Below are 17,662 nucleotides of genomic sequence, written 5' to 3' on the forward strand. Positions count from 1 at the left end.
TTGCAAGGAAAATAACTCTCACCATTTGTTTTATGTACAAAATCTGGACTGTAGAAAGTACATTAATCCAATTTTGAACATTCCAGTTTACATGTCCGAACCTTAGCCTAGCTGCTCGGTGGTCATTTGAGGAGCAATGTCAACTTCTCTAGCTCTAATTCCATCATTTTTCCATCTATTTCCATCTATTTTTCCCGATTTGTGAAGTTAATTTTACAATTCGAGCATCGGCTATGTCTTGTTGAAGCAGTTAAATACTTGTTTCGTGAAGCTTATACGAATTTCAGCTTCTCTGGCTCTAATTTAATCATTTCTTGAACTATTTTTCACGATTTATGAAGTTATTTTCACAATTCGAGCTTCGGGTAAGTTTTGTTGAAGCTGACTTGATGTTAAATTCTTTTTTCGTGAAGCTTACACGAATTTCAGCTTCTCTAGCTCTAATTTAATCATTTTTTGAACTATTTTTCACGATTTATGAAGTTATTTCCATAATTCGAGCTTCGGCTAAGTCTTGTTGAAGCTGACTTGAAGTTAAATTCTTTTTTCGTGAAGCTTACACGAATTTCAGCTTCCCTGGCTCTAATTTAATCATTTCTTGAACTATTTTTCACGATTTATGAAGTTATTTTCACAATTCGAGCTTCGGCTAAGTCTTGTTGAAGCTAACTTGAAGTTAAATTCTTTTTTCGTGAAGCTTACACGAATTTCAGCTTCTCTAGCTTTAATTTAATCATTTCTTGAACTATTTTTCATGATTTATGAAGTTATTTTCACAATTCGAGCTTCGGTTAAGTCTTGTTGAAGCTGACTTGATGTTAAAATCTTTTATCGTGTAGCTTACACGAATTCCAGCTTCTCTAGCTCCAATTTAATCATTTCTTGAACTATTTTTTACGATTTATGAAGTTATTTTCACAATTCGAGCTTCGGTTAAGTCTTGTTGAAGCTGACTTGATGTTAAAATCTTTTATCGTGTAGCTTACACGAATTCCAGCTTCTCTAGCTCCAATTTAATCATTTCTTGAACTATTTTTTACGATTTATGAAGTTATTTTCACAATTCGAGCTTCGGTTAAGTCTTGTTGAAGCTGACTTGATGTTAAAATCTTTTATCGTGTAGCTTACACGAATTCCAGCTTCTCTAGCTCCAATTTAATCATTTCTTGAACTATTTTTTACGATTTATGAAGTTATTTTCACAATTCGAGCTTCGGTTAAGTCTTGTTGAAGCTGACTTGATGTTAAAATCTTTTATCGTGTAGCTTACACGAATTCCAGCTTCTCTAGCTCCAATTTAATCATTTCTTGAACTATTTTTTACGATTTATGAAGTTATTTTCACAATTCGAGCTTCGGCTAAGTCTTGTTGAAGCTGACTTGAAGTTAAATTCTTTTTTCGTGAAGCTTACACGAATTCCAGCTTCTCTAGTTCTAATTTAATCATTTCTTGAACTAATCTTCACTATTTATTAAGTTATTTTCACAATTCGAGCTTCGGCTAAGTCTTGTTGGAGCTATCTTGCCATTAAATACTTTTTTCGTGAAGCTTACACGAATTTCAGCTTCTCCAGCTCTAATTTCATCATTTCTTGAACAATTTTATACTATTTATGAAGTTATTTTCACAATTCGAACTTCGACTAAGTCTTATTGAACCTTTTTTTGTCATTTGGTCATGGTTTTGTCTGTAATGTCAATATCTTTAATCTTCAGTCTTGTTGAAGTTCCTATGTTCGTTTATTGTGATTAATTCTATCGCTTTCCAAGTCAATATTTTTAAAATTTTGAATATCGTTCTCTATTTCTATAAGATTTACTCAATCTGACTTTCTATATAATTCACAATCTAATGTAATTTCAGTAGAAATTCGTATAATTTTCTTTTTATCTATCAGATATGTATAACTGACCATTTTCTCTATAAGGGTTTTTAGTGACTGCTGAGGCCATATATTTTCCTTATCATTCGAAAAGCGGACAAGTACAATGTTAGGGCTCCATGAGACAAATTTTATCACCCTCTATATGGTCCATAAATGCCTGATTTTATTAATGCAGAGCCAAGTTTAGTGTCAGTCTGTTCAATTCGAGGTAGGTGCTCAAGGCGTGCAGTTAAAAAAGTTAATTGATCAATTTACTGCGTTTTCCAAGTTTTGTTTTATTTTTTTCAAGTTCCAAATCTTGTTATAAACGCGTCTTTAGAACCTTATTCCATACACAAAGTTATAAAATAGATTATTCTATGTTTTACATAAAAATTTTTAGTCGACCAGTACAAGTACAGGCGTTTCCAGCTTCGTTAAGATACTATTAGCGAACATATTTTAAGTAAAATAAAGTGATTTTTCATCAGGACAACACACTTCAACTAAAATTTACGGAAAACTCTTCGAATTGGTTTGATCTTCCACCATATTTACTAGATTTGATTTAATGTTAACTAATCATCTGCAGAAGACATTTTCATGAGATCAGAACTAGTATTTTGAGGACACAAACCTAGGTAAAAAAGATGGAACCTCGCTGAACGAAGTGTATAAATTATGGAGATAAATTAAGGAAAGAAAATGTTTTATTTGTTTATTAGTTTGACATCATTATCTGATAATCAAACTATTCGAAAAATAAAGTATTTTCTATATTTACGAATCGGTATTTATGTTAATAACAAGTCAGTTTAAAAAAATAGACGAATGCAGACAGCTTCTATCAAATAATGGTAAGACTCTTAGCATAAAACGAAAAAGGAAACTCAAACAAAGAATGATGAATTTCAATACGACATCTAATTTTCCAACAAACTGCATTTCCACTGCTTTCTGAATAAATATAACTTTATAAGTTACTGAAAGAAGCTTGTGAAGACATTGATATAAGAGAAAGATATTTTAGAGAAATATAAGGTTCAATTGTTTACATTAAACGACATAATTAACGTTGAATAATGATCCTTCAGCTTTTCTCATCAATACCATGTCTTGTTGTATTTTAAAGACGTAAATTTCTTACAAGTAATCCAACGTTTTTAAATGGATTTGAGCTTCATGTAATCAGTCCAAATATACAAAAGTTATTATAAGATGTAGGAAGTTGCTTGTAATCTTTACAGCACGTGTTTGAAGACGCAGTCACCAATAGTGAATGTTTTTAGTAAATTTAAAAGGTTTTAACCGCACCAATTAGAAAGCTGAACTAGATTTAACTCTGGATGAAACTGCTTCTTCGTTATCAACAATAATATATTAGGTTGTAGAGTTTAAACGAGGGCGTAAGACCCGAATCGCAATAATCGATCAAATGAGGTGACGACTCTATAAATTTACAAAGCAGTCTAGTAGATACTTCAAAAAGTGTGGATACATCGTATATTAACTGAAAATGAAGACATGAGCAAACTGTAGAACAAAAACAGCGTCATGAAGATGTTTCCATCGAGTGATTAATAGAAATGAAGTCGTTTTATAACCATGGATGAATTGTGAGTCAATCAATTTATACCTGAAATAAAATAACAATTTGTGAAGGAAGAACTGGCTTCAAATAAATCAAAGATCGTTCTATCTGCAGATAAGGTCATGACATCGATTTTTTTGGGATTATTTTCATTGACTATTTTGAAAAACCATCGATGGCAAGTATTATGCGATGTTATAGCAACGATCAAACAAAATGGCCGCTTTTGGTTAAGAACAAAATGTTGCTTCACCAGCTCGAGCATCGGTTATTGCAATGATAAAAATTAATGAATCAAAGCTTGAATTCCTAGCCTATTAGTCAGATTTAGCCTTCTCGGAATTATGTTCTTAACCTAGATTTGCAAAAAAGGTTCGGTGGTCAAAGTTTTTCCAACAATGAAGCTTATCAATTATAAAAAGTGTATTGAATTTACTAAACATCGTTGAGAAATAATTAGTATTAGTTTAATGGTGTTAAAAATCTCCAGTTTCTATAAATACATGATAATCAATCTTTCTAAACGGTTTGGGATCAGGTAGGCACGATCGAAAGAAGTCGATGAATCGGACCTTCTGAATCTTCACCAATCCATCTCCAATCGGCAGACAAGAGCTCTTGTCAAAATATTAAGATATTAATAATTCTTGTTGTTTTTGGCCTACCAGAATTTATTTTTTTTATATCCCAGTTTTTCGACAAAATCTAAAAAACAAATTTTTTAATAGAAACCGCAGATATTTGCGTAAAAAATGTTTTCTATTAGATTTCAGTCCGATTCAAAGGAAATGTTGCAGATGATGATCATTCGAAAGTATTTTCGATATACTTTTTGAATCCTACATCCTGTTTTTATATTTGGAATTGGAGCATGAAAGTCGAATCAGGATTCATGGTTGTCATGTCATTTTTATGCCATTGAGTTCATAAGATAAAATTGTTAACTGTCATATACTATTGACGCATTTTTAATGAACTGTCACTTGTCTATTATTCAAAATATAACGTGGTTTCTGCACACTATCAGGGTTTTTGCGAAAAGTTTACTATCTAGTGTGAATCCCATTTAATGAGTTGCTAATGTGGAAATTTATCCGAAGTTGGATATCCCTCTTCAGTTTAATATAATTATAGACTTATTAAGAATAAACGCGGATTTTCTTTCTTCTCGTAAAATCTCATATAAAAGATAAACCCTTTTTCATTTTACTGAAGATACTAATCTAACATTGTTAACTAAAAATTAATGGATGTATTTTAGGGTTTTTATGCCTATCATCCCTTTTTATTTCGTCCTTAACCACGCTTAATAAAAACGCAGGTAGGGTATTAAAAAGTCCTCAATTAAAAAGGATTTTTTAAAGCAAAACAATGATACGTTTTTCTGAAGGACTTGGAAAGAACAAGGAATATATATATATATATATATATATATATATATAAATCGATTATTTAACTGATTTTAAACCATTAATACTATTTATAAACTAAAAAATATATATTAGGATGTACTACATGCAAATAAATTTCAATTTGATGGGGACCACGGGTCCCAGAGGTTTTTCAGGTCCAATTAGCAAACAAATTATTAAAAAATTGAATTAAACTTACGAGAAATGAGTTGGGCAAACTTCTCGAAGTTATTACGGTTTATAGTTGAATGTGGTCCAACATAAAACTAAAATCTTCTTGCAAGGATAATCATCAAATGTAGCAGTAAGAAACTTCCTCTCAATTGGAAAGAAAAAAAGATTCGTTGGGTATATTTTGGGACGAGGGAATTTTTAATAGTGAGTAAGGTTCATTGGAATTAGCCCCGATATCGGAATTACTCCTCTGCAAGGCTGGGTTGTGGTTATCAAACAATATCCATGAACGTATTAACCCGTAAACATAAAAATTAAACGACCAAACGATGTTTTAAGAAGAAGAAAAAAGAAGAAATCCACAGTCTAAAAACAAACTACCCTTTCTATGGTTTGACGTTTTTTCTGTTGTTTTATTTGGTTTTTTTCGTTCCAAGGTGGTAGAGATGTAACAGAATATGGAGTTAGAGATGTTTTTTTTGTTATAATTAAGTTCCACTTTGATGGATGGTTATTTTCTGGTGAGTGTCAAATATTAAGACGAAATTTCTTTCAACATTATTTAGAAGTTGTGGAACTCCAGAGCACTGCACCTAGTTGAGGATCACAAGCAGACGATGTGGATTTAGTTAACAGAAAGAGTTGATTAATATCAATAATATCATCAGTGCACTGATAGCTGAAATCAACTCAACTCTTTTTTGGAATAATTGGATATTAATTTGGACTTTTTCTGTGGTATTGATGAGGTTTGGTTTAATTAAAAAATGAACGTGATTGTACGCCAATGGTGGACATGTTTCGATTACCATCTAACTAAACGGTAGCGGTTATAAGAACGCTACCATTAACCACCATGGTGGGTGATTTACGCCGCAGAAATTATAGCGTAACCCTCTTCGTTTCCCCATTATTTATAATAGTAATTACTAGGAGAGACTTATGAACAACACGCAAACCACCTCTCTATCTACATCGATGGATTTTCGTGTTATTAGGTGTAGATTATATATAGTACAGTGCCAGAGAAAGATATTCAATAAAATAATTAAATTCGTAATTCTATAATGATGTTTTTAACCTATTAGTGACTAATTCAACTTGAATGACAATTCAGAGTTTTGTAATAAAGAAAAAAAAATAGTTTTTAGAGAAATTTTCGATGCTAAAATAATGAAAGTATAAACAGGTGGTTTAGTTGATTCATGGTGAATGAAATTTGTTTTGGGCAACTTCCTTTTTTTACCAATTACCTGCTTGATTCCAAAATGAAAAAGAAAAGTTATTTTCTTATTGGAAGAGCTGTTATTTTCATATTAATGAATATTTTCTTTTCTTGTGATTAAAACATAAAATTACGTTCAAATTTTGATGCAACTGAAGTTTTTTTGAAAAAACATTACTTGAAGATGAAGTAGATTATAAGAAACTACCCCTACAAGATAAATTTCGATTCGAATGACTCTAGTTTATATAGGAATAATCGATTTGATTGTCCAATTCATTTCCACACTTAATATAGGAACAGAATCTAAAAAAAAAGAGATGATTTCCTTTTTTTTGAACATGAATGTTTGTGGAAAATCCTGTGGAGAAAGGGACATTACGTGGAAATGAAGTAAATTATGAAAAAATACATCTATAAGATATAATCAATCGTTTTCATGAGAAATTTGGGGTGAGTTTTAAGACATTTCAGTTTGGATAAATTGTTTTTGATGTCCCAAAATTAGTTATTCAACGTTCCAAAATGAATCTCGATCCGAATGACTCTAGTTTATGTTTGTATGGGTAATGACAAAAAATTTTCATCATTAATGAGTCAAAAATAAATTAAAAACCCACTTTCTTTGAAATATATTGAAATTTAATGTCAAATTTTGATGTTAAAGTATATAAGCCATAGTCTATCAAAAAATTCTTTCTAATATTTCTTTTCGTGACTAAATTTGACCAATTCTTGTGGTTTCTTTGTTGCCTTTCGAATGACCTTGAAAATGACTCTAAACATTGATACATTCCTGTATTTTCACCCTTAAATATTCAATAAATTCAACTAATTGTCTATTGACTTTGAGATTTCCTTTTTCCAATATATTATCAATTAAATTTGAATCTAAATAGTTTTTCTAGCGTATCGTGTAAACGCACTTCGAATTTTCCGAAATAAGGTTTTGATTTTTGACAATTAAAACGTCTTTTCACGTTTTCCAAGCCTTACTTATACTAAAGTCAATTCTTATCGTTATTTCGACGCTCCTTAGATGGCAGCACCGCACATTTTGTTTCCCTATTCAAATCTCTTTCATTTACTTCGAATTTTCATAATTATCCAATTTTCACATATTCTTCATTTTATTTAATATTAATTTTAATAACTATTATTAAATTCTATAAAACAAAACGAAAATATTTTTTTCGAGCTTCGTTTTCCATTTTGAAAACATTTCTAACGCATTCTTCTACACCGACCACTTATTTTTATTTTATTTTGAGTTGAATTTCTATCTGCGTACCGAACGAATGTGGAGATCTTCGTTATTTTGACGAAGAGATTTCATTCAATGATTTTGCCAGAAATTGGATTTTACACGTTGAATTTAGTGAAAAAACGATTTTTAAAAGTTTAAATTGAAATTTCTCAGTTCAATATTGCCAAAAATTATGATATTTTGAGCTCAAATAGGTAGAAATTGTTTTTTTTCAATCGTTATTTATATTAAGAATTCGTTTTTCAAGTCAAATTTTACAAAAAAAGCTTATTTTCAAATCAATTCGTTCATAGATCAAAAAAATTGGCATTTCTAAGTGAAGACTTGGATTTTATAACCTCAAATTCAGTAAAAATTCATTTTTTTTCTTTGATTTCGGTATCATTTGGTTTCTGTACGTTGAATTTGGTGAAAATTTGTTTTCCATAAGTTAAATATTTTTAAAAAAAATTATTCTGAATTCAATTCGTCAATAATTCTACAATTGGCGTTTATAAGTGAAGAATTGAATTTTATAACTTCAAATTCAGTGACAACTCACTTTTTTCCAATGATTTCGAAAGAATTTGGCTTCTGTAAGTTGAATTTAGTGAAAAATTGGCGTTTTTGAAGTTAAAATTGATAAAAAAAAACTTATTGTCAATTCAATGTGCCAATAGCCCGAAAAGATCAAAAATTGGCATTTCTAAGTGAGGAATTGGATTTTATAACCTCAAATTCAGTGAAAATTCAATTGTTTCCGTTTGATTTCGTCATAATTTGCCTTCTGTACGTTAAAATTGGTGAAAACTTGGTGTTTCTGACGTTTATTTTTATTTTGAGTTGAATGCATAAATTTCTATCTGCGTGCCGAACGAATTTAAGAGGAGATCTTTTTTGTTTTGACGAGGGGATTCGATTCCGAATATAACGTTCCGTTTTAAAATGTTCCGTGCCGTTCCCAAAGAGACATAGCTTCGGGAGTTAATCCCATAATATCAACTTACAATTTACGAAGAACATGACTTGAAATTAATCAGTTGATTGCACAGCAACCATCAGTTTTTATTTCGTAAATATAATTGAAGTAACCCCTTTGAATATTTTATCTAATAAAAACTATATCTAGATATATACTGTATAAAAAATGACAATGAACGATGACTTACCTTTTAAACGGGTTACTTAAGTCCAGTCAGCTGGGCAAGTTCACTGAACAAATGCGACCGGCCAAGCACTAAACTGTCCCCGTGCCATCGCGTGGGTTTTTTCTTCTTCTTTAAAACATTCTGCAACAATTTTGATACCGGGGAGGAGGCACAGCAGGGCGTATCGTACCAAAAATGTAAATCATTTCTATGGAATTTAAATATTTCGATAACCTCACATTTAGTTGAATCGATTATATAATCGATAGAATCGATATTCCATTGATAAATTACGAAGTACTTCAATACTTTAGACCTGTCAGTCATGTTAACAAATAGAAGACCAAAAAACGATACTAATGATAAAGAATAATCAAACTGAAAATGGAAAAAGGGGATGTATGATTTGGGACGCAATTACATCACGAATATCATCTCAATCTAAAAACAAAATTGTTTCAAAATAGGCAATAGACAATTCCAGTAATTACTTCTTCATTTAAACTGAATTTTTTACCGGCGAGTATTTTTTTGAGATTACCGAATAAACAGTAGTAGCTAGTAGCTAGATCTGAATACGTTAGATAAAAGACTAATTAGATTCCTACAATTTAACTATCGTTGTTTTCCTTTTGTGAATCGGTGTCTTGGTGAAACAGTGTCAATTTTTACGACATATGAGGTCGTTTTTTCTTGATTTGACAAAATACTGTAGCCATAACCTTCCCAACGGACTGTTATATCTTTGGATGTGATTTTCCGACTGTAATTCCCTTAGATAATGATCGTTTCGATTCTGATGTGAAGTAATGGATCCATATTTCATCTATTATCAAATATCGATGAAAAAAATCTGATTTATCACGTGTAAACACAACCAAAAACTAATATTTTTGATCGATTGTGTGTAAACGCAGCACCTATTTTGAAAAAATCTTTCTCATGGTGAAATGTTGATGAGGAAACCATGACAAATGAGATTATAAACGAGGTAAAGCAAGCTTGAAGAAGATACCGGATGGGAACCAAAGAAATACACATAGATAACGAAGATAACTTACAAAAACTACTGTTTAAATTTGAACAAATATCGAAAGCTTTTAACATGCAAATATCCCTGAAGAAAAATGATCACCAGGACGACAACCTACAAGATGGTAAGAAAGAAGAAGATATTGACTGAAGGTACCCGCAACTTACAAAGAACAGCGGACAGAAGACATTGAATCACTTGTTCCACGAATGGTTCTAGAATAGATGGATCAGGTTTCTATGGATGACGTATCAAAATAAGTGAAGTTCCTAGTTTATATAGTGACGTAAATAGATTTAAATTCATATGCTTAATACCTATGACGTATAATTAACGTTTTTAATGATTTGAAAATGTGTATAAACTTATAATAAATTGATACTTTAATGTAATAAATAGTTTAGTCAGATTAAGTTAAATTTGTATATCCATTAACAGGCCTATTTAAATAGTATTTAATCTTTATAAAAACGAGGTTGAAGCAAAAACGAATTCGAGTACCGAAACCCGGTATTTACATTCGTTCATAAAGATATTTAATACTCATTTTATTAACTGTGAATATTCGAAATTAAATTTTTCGTGTATATTCCAGATGTTTTAAGTTGAAGTTTTGAATATTTAAAAATATATGATGATGGTTGTAGTCGTCGTACTTGACCTGATCTATAGATGGCGGTAGTTGCTTGAAGAAAGTACATAACCTATACAACATATGTTTCAAGTTTGACATCCATCAGTAGTGAACGATTTCAGTGAATACTTTTATTTGTATGGAAAAAAAGACGTGGAGGAATAAATTAAAAACGGAAACTATATAAAAATCGATAAAAAAGGGAACTAATTAAAGCATTCAGTTTCGTTTTATCGACAAAAATCTAATATGTGATCGTCCTCGTGGCAAAATACGATCTAGGTTGAACAAAAAGTTTAGTAGAAGTTTCAGAAAAAAAGATTTATTATAAAATATTTTTTTTTGGAAAGTTTAAGGTTGCTATATCTTTTTTTATGTTTTGTTTCTTTTTTTTTGGTTCTTCCCCCACTGTTTTCAATCACTCCTTCGAATTAAACTCTTCTTGTTTTTTTCTTTACTCGTTTTAACAATTCTACTGTTTGTTTTTCAATTTATAAGTTACCAAATGAAACATTAATATCATAGAAACTGCCAGGGAGGCTTTTGTTAGTCGCCCTCGTATAATAGATGCAAATGGAAGGGAACGTCATAAATTTATCGAGAGAATTGTCTCTTGTTTTCATAGTAGTATAAATTGCCTCGAAGTTGTCCTCTACTACCGAATTCGCGGGTGTAAAATGATATAACGCAACTTATAATTGAATAGGTACACCACGTCGAGTTTATGAATAGAATTTAATTGAAATGTGGTTTCCCACCCTTTCTTGTAACCTCCTTATAACTTTAACGTGTTTGTTAGATCGAAATTAATCGCAATATTTCCAATTAATTGTATCTGGTATGCGAGTAATTCGACAAAATCATATAATCTACTGATATAATTAGATTAGGCAACGCTGTTGAGTTTATTTATTAGTTTGCGGAGAAATACGAAACGCGTACGTGGTTAAAGATGCCTTGAAATTTACTTGAGCCCTCGCCTCTTTTCGCGAAAAACCTTTAAACCCTTTTTTCATTAAGGGATGTACTCATAGAATCGGAGTTTTATCTTTCCCCAGAGAAGGAGAGTTTTTCTGAATTTTTAGTTTCGAAAAGAGGGAGTTCGGAAAACGTAATTTAAGTTCTGGATAAAATATGAATTCAAAATACTAAATAGAAGTTAGATTTGGGGTTATTAGTATGGGGGATTTATAGTAGGACAGATATGTTAATATTTAGAAAAAAGATCTTCAGTTGAAAATATTAAGCTGTAATAATAAACAATAAATCCGATCGAAATATCGTATTCGTTTGTGAAGAAATTGGATTTTATAAAATTTTAGTGGAACTTTGCTTTTTTTTTTGTTTGATTTTGTCGAAAATTGGATTTTATAAATTAAATATTGAATTAAATTATTATATTGAATTAAATATTAAATTAAATATTAAAAAAATAATTCTGAAATCAAATTGTTGATAGCTCAAAAAATGGTGTTGGGAAATGGATTTTCTAGCTTCAAATTTAGAGGAAAGTCAATATTTTCTGTGTAAATTCATTTTTATGGAGAATTAGTTTTTAATAGTTTAAATTATGTAGGAATTCGCTTTTTTCAGTTTGATATTGCCTAAACTTAGATTTTCAATATTTAAATAAACGAAAATTGACTTCTTTTAATCATAATTTCTCTTAAAATTCAATTTTTCCGAGTTAAATTTACTAAAAAATTTCTCATTTTCAAATCCGTTCCACAATTCAATAAAAAGTGCCTTTTGAAAGTAATGAATTGGGTTTTATACTTTAAGATCCATTGCAAAAAATCCCTTTCTTCACTCTGATATCAGCAAAACTTTAATTTTTTTTAACACAATGTCATCAAAAGTTCTATTAGGAAGCTAAAAATTTAGAAAAGAGCAGGAAATAATACAAATTTTCACATCTCGATATTGGTTGTTGGAATGGCAGGAAGAAATTTAAACAGAAAAATCATCGTCATATAAAAACAGGGATAACCCCCTCGCTTTGATATTATTAATGATCGTAGCGTGCATCATCAATAATGGAGACTTTCAACAAACGTGGGGGCTTTTACAACAATTAGTCTTCACACTTTTCACACACAGAGATCCAGAAAAAGGTGGAAAAACATAATATTTGTATTGTCAAGAGTGGCCGCTGGCGAAATTTCGGAAGTGGCCATGATGGGTAAATAAATTACGTTTTTGTTTGGATTAGAAAACTGAGCTGTTGTAAATACTTCAAAACGACATTAATTTTTCATTTATAATAATGAATTATTCAGTTTTCCATTCTATAATATGTAAAAAAACGAAAAAAAATATTCTGACTTCATCTTCCGACTCCTTCACCAAATTTTCAAATTTATTTCAGTAACTGGCTACAATAATAAGTAGTGACATTATAGGAAATCAAACGACACGTTAATTGTTTGTTTTATATATATATATATATATATATATATATATATAATTAGGAAAATCACGTTTTTCCTTAGACACCAATTAGGAAAATAACGATCTAAAAAGAAATTTCATAATAACTACTGAAGATTTCAGGTGGAGCTAATAATGGGACTTTATTACATTCTAAACCGTACGAAAAAATATTTTATCATCTACGAGGGTCACTACTTAAGTTTCGAAATAAACAAATTAAAATAAATCTCCAAAATAAGTAATTTGAAAGCTTCTTCACATGTAGACGTTGATCTAGCAATTTATTTTTGATCTGCGGGATTCAGAGGAAAACATTGGATGTTAAATTGTATAAAATTTGGTTAGCAACATCTAGCAAACCGCCAGTCTACGTGGACTCATCATCTTCACATGAAAACATCGAATCGTAAACATGAAAGCGTTTGTATAGTCCGAAGCCGTATGTACAGAATTTCTTCGCAATATTCCTGTGAGAAAGTCTGTGATAAGCATTGGCGTGACTTGGTGAGATTTAATTCATAATTGAATCAATAGAAATATGGCATTCAAATATGGATATTGTTGAAACAACTATATATAAAACTGAAATTTTCTAGTAATTATCAAGATAAAATGATTATTTTTCTTTCCAATCCATCAAAGCCTATCTTAAACTATCAGATTGTCACTTTTTATATTGTAATGGGTTTCCTTCTTGATACACAACCGCCGAATCATCCTTAACTGATTAGATAAACCCAATATCTCTATTTGTTTTTATCGAACAGTGTTTTGGAAAAGATGAGAATAAGAGGGATAAACCAGAGACGTACGGTTCGATTGATGGTTTTTCATTCGGGAATCTATACATACAAAAGTTTTCGGACCCTTTTCATAAAATACACTATTTGATTTGATTAAAACACGTCGCTGGTACAAGACCTTACAGCTCTAAACTCATTCCTGTTCTAGAGTAGCTTTTGAGAATTGCATAAATATAAACCCGCAGCTCCCGCCAAATCTTCGAAACTCATTCAAAGGTAGTCCCGCGCGCTCAAAAGTGTCTGAATGTAAGCCCGCAGTTTCACCAAATTTCAGAAATTTCGGAGCGTCCTCACCAAATTTTTGAATCATAAATATAATATATACAATTTCTAAAAAAAGATACTTTTTGTTTAAAAACACGTGAAAGACTTTTTAGTTAAACTTTTTCTTAATTCTAAAAACATAAAAGCAGCTGAAAATATTCGTCAAATCGAAGATGTTTGTAGTGAAAGCATAGTTGGAGTCTTAAAACTGGAAACATTAACAAATTTTTAAAAGTTTTTTTCACTATTTTAGTTGAAAAAAATACTAAGAAATCAAGTTTATGATGATAAAGTTAATTTCGACTATTCTCTACTGATAAATATGAAAATATATAGTTCTAAGAGGGTGACGTCTAGGATGTTACCCTTATAATAATTAAATTCGTCAAGCAGTTTTGAATTGGTATTTGAAAATGAATCAAAATTCGCTTCTAATTGAAATTTGAAACAGTTATGGGCAGGTTTATCGGCTTAGTTTAATGGCGTTGAATAGCACGATAACTGATGTCGAGCATCGATTCAAACTCTATTTACAGAATTACGATCCATTGAATTTGATTCAGGATCTCACTGAATTTTTTCTATATTCATAGGAAAATTATCCGGTAATAATTTATATATAAAATACTGTCCAAATGTATAAAAAAAAAACATTAAAACTCCGATTTTTATTATTAAATTGACAATTTACAATATTATCCCCTTTCAGCACCCCATCAAAAAGTTTAAATACATAAAGATTTTTAAATTTGGTGCAATCATAACTGGGAAAATTGATTTTTAAGATGTGAAATTTTAGAATTCTCTTACAAGTATGATCTCAGGGATTATATTATTATTTAAATCAGCAATATTGTCTTCAGAATTGCAGATATTGAAGCAGAGAAAATCCTAACTGGATGTGTGAGGCCCTAAATATCCTGAAAAAGTGAAATTTGGTTTGGTATCATCAAATGGCCGGCTATATCATCCGATTTGACTTATCTTGATTATTTCTTTTGAGTTTATTTAATATATTTATTTTAATATAGATCAGACAATATTACTGATTTAAAACTTTATTTTGATAAACAGAGGACTAGAATCACACGACCCCCTTTTTTATTTACAATTTTCGAAGAGGTGTTTATAATTCAGAGGGTGTGTTGGAGAGGGATGATATTTTTATACTGTAAATTGTTAATTTGAAAATAAAATTGACCTGCTTCAGGCTTTAGTACATAATAACGATAAATTATATTATTCAAACATTTTTTTTATTATGTATATCATAAAATTAGTGTTTTGATAATATTGAACCCTAAAAAACAACTTCCCTTGTAATATAATCAACGTTACACCGAGGGTGATAAATTATTTCTGCCTTATGCAACCGGAAACAAGTATTTTGATTAGTTTTTGATGTAAAAATGTAAACACTTCTTACAATTTTAGTGAAGATGTTGAATGAATTAAATAATTATAAATATAAATGATTATTTAGAGACGGTTCTGTTCGGGGCAGTAAAAGACACTATAAAGCGTTTTGGGGTGAAAAATTTGAAAATTTCATTACTTCTAAACGGAATCATAAAAAAGCAAGAGAGCGAAACGACGAAATATTTAAAGCATTCTCGCTTTTTTTCGTACTTTGAAAGGTCTCATTTGCAAGATAAAACATTGAAATTTAATGGAGTCTTTCCGTGTACACAAGATTTTGGAGGTTTTCGTTTAATATTGCCGGGGATTTTCGATAGAAGAGAAACGTGATCATAATTTTTTCGACGCTGGACTTTTTTGTACAAATGGGGTTATTTCAATTGTCCGCATATTTTAACCCCAAGGGCTTAGATTATATAGAAATGAAACTTATTCGTTTGGTTTTTCAGTATGGGCTAATAATAAAACTCAAAAAAAGTTGATATTTATATTAATTTTCTTGGAAAGCGTTTAGCTGAACTTTTATTAATAGGATTGTTAAAATATCAGCATTGTTTATAAAAACATAACCTCAAAATTTCTTTGTACTCAACTTTGTTTCTCCTATTTGAAATCATCAATTTTTCGTATTCTGAGCGAGGGTTTTGAATTTTTTCTGTTCTAAATTTATTAAATTCTTTCTATGAATGGCGTATGATTTTATAAATTCCAATATTAATAATTATTATGTAAATTTAGGCATATAAAGGTCGGAATAAATCTATTTATTTCTAAAGATTCAAACATGCGTTACTTAGTTAAATGTCAAATTTTTAAAAAATTTCTAGATTTTTTGACATATTTGGAAATATAACTTTATAAGGAAAGTCAAAATAAATTTGTTTTGTGCAACTTATATCTTTTTTGAATTCTTCGTATAAAAAAATCTTTTTCTACCAAATATTTAATCAAATCTGAGCAGGAATTATGTTTTGTTTTTAGAACAAAGTGTCCTCCTTTGAAATCTGAAATTTTGTTTAATAAATTCTAATTTTATGTTTCTTCTATAATGACGAAAAAGTTTAGTATTTTTTTGTAATAGAATCGACGTTCCTTTTTCGATTTTTTTGTATTACAATGTTGCCATTTTACAACTGAGGATATTATAAATTTTTATAATGTTATTTCCAGAAAAAATCTATTCCAACTTTAACCCTGTATGTTTCTCAAAAAAATTAAACTGAAGTGATCCAATAAAAACAGTCACTTAGCTTTACGTTTTCTCAATCGAATCATGTCACAAATAAATCGATACTTCAAATGGTTTTTGAAATATGGAATTTTTCATACAAGCGTGTCAAATTTTTTATGAATTTCATAAGTTTTTGGCAACAAAGCTAATTTTGAAGGTATGCGAAAGTTCATTCAATACTAACAACTTTTTTCCAAAAAATTATCTAGAATCATATTAATTTCCAGATAATACCAATTTTCATGAATTTTCCTCGTTTTTCCGACTGCGTAAAATATCCAATCATTTACTACTATATATATATATATATATATATATATATATATATATATATATATATATATATATATATATATATATATATATATATATATAATTCATATCTAAAATAATTGCTAAACATTAAACAAACTAAATAAATTACACGTGTAGATCAGACTCATCCTTATGAAATAAGAAGAAGATACGAAACACGTGCCAGAAACTGTGTTAATATGTCAAACTCATGAAAGTACTAACAAGATTTACACTCGATTCGATGTGATTGCTTTTTCTTTTCAGGGTTTTTCATTCCGTTTTCTTTATTTCCATGAATATAGGATCTGAAAAATATTATATAATTACGGTACGTGATAGAAAGCATTATTCATATCGAATTAATCACAAATTTCTTATATACGAGGGTTATACTAAAAGTACTAATAAAAAACACGAAAAGTTATTTTAATCTTCGAGATTGAATAATTATTTGAAGTTAAGAAATAAAAATAATTGAGGGAAAATATTTTTTCTTTAACTAACTTCGGGATTCACCTGTAATAGGGGTTGATACAGTTAATAGAATCTTTTCTAGAATGTTTTTGTTGTTTATATAAGAAACCTTCTAAGTTTCTTAGATAGAATTTTTTCTTTTTAATCTCAGTATATTTTTATTGATATCGGATGGTTTTTCATTGTGGTTGTATCTTTTTTTATAAAAGGGATAGGTGATAAATGCCACTTTTGACACCCTCCGCTATCCATTATACTCGTTTCAACGCGTCATCAATCATACTAAAATTCAAATGCGGAAAATGGCTGTTAGACATCAAATATGACACATTATTTGATGGAATGTTTTTCAGGCGGTTACAGCTTTTACATAACATTATTTTATATATACGAAATCGGAGTTATTCGGTAAA

At 29.8% G+C, this 17,662-nt stretch overlaps 1 protein-coding gene across 1 annotated transcript in view; it reads right to left on the bottom strand.

Moving 5' to 3' along the window:
• LOC130894580 (EGFR adapter protein-like) overlaps nucleotides 1-8,837 on the bottom strand; it is a 36,568-nt gene extending 27,731 nt beyond the window's left edge. Inside the window, exon 1 of the mRNA XM_057801482.1 lies at nucleotides 8,683-8,837. The gene's annotated coding sequence lies outside the window, so the exon portion shown is untranslated. The remainder of the gene's footprint in view (nucleotides 1-8,682) is intronic.
• Nucleotides 8,838-17,662: the final 8,825 nt, after the last annotated feature.

This window comes from Diorhabda carinulata, chromosome 5, assembly GCF_026250575.1.
Source record: "Diorhabda carinulata isolate Delta chromosome 5, icDioCari1.1, whole genome shotgun sequence".
In the NCBI taxonomy this organism is placed as follows: domain Eukaryota; kingdom Metazoa; phylum Arthropoda; class Insecta; order Coleoptera; family Chrysomelidae; genus Diorhabda; species Diorhabda carinulata.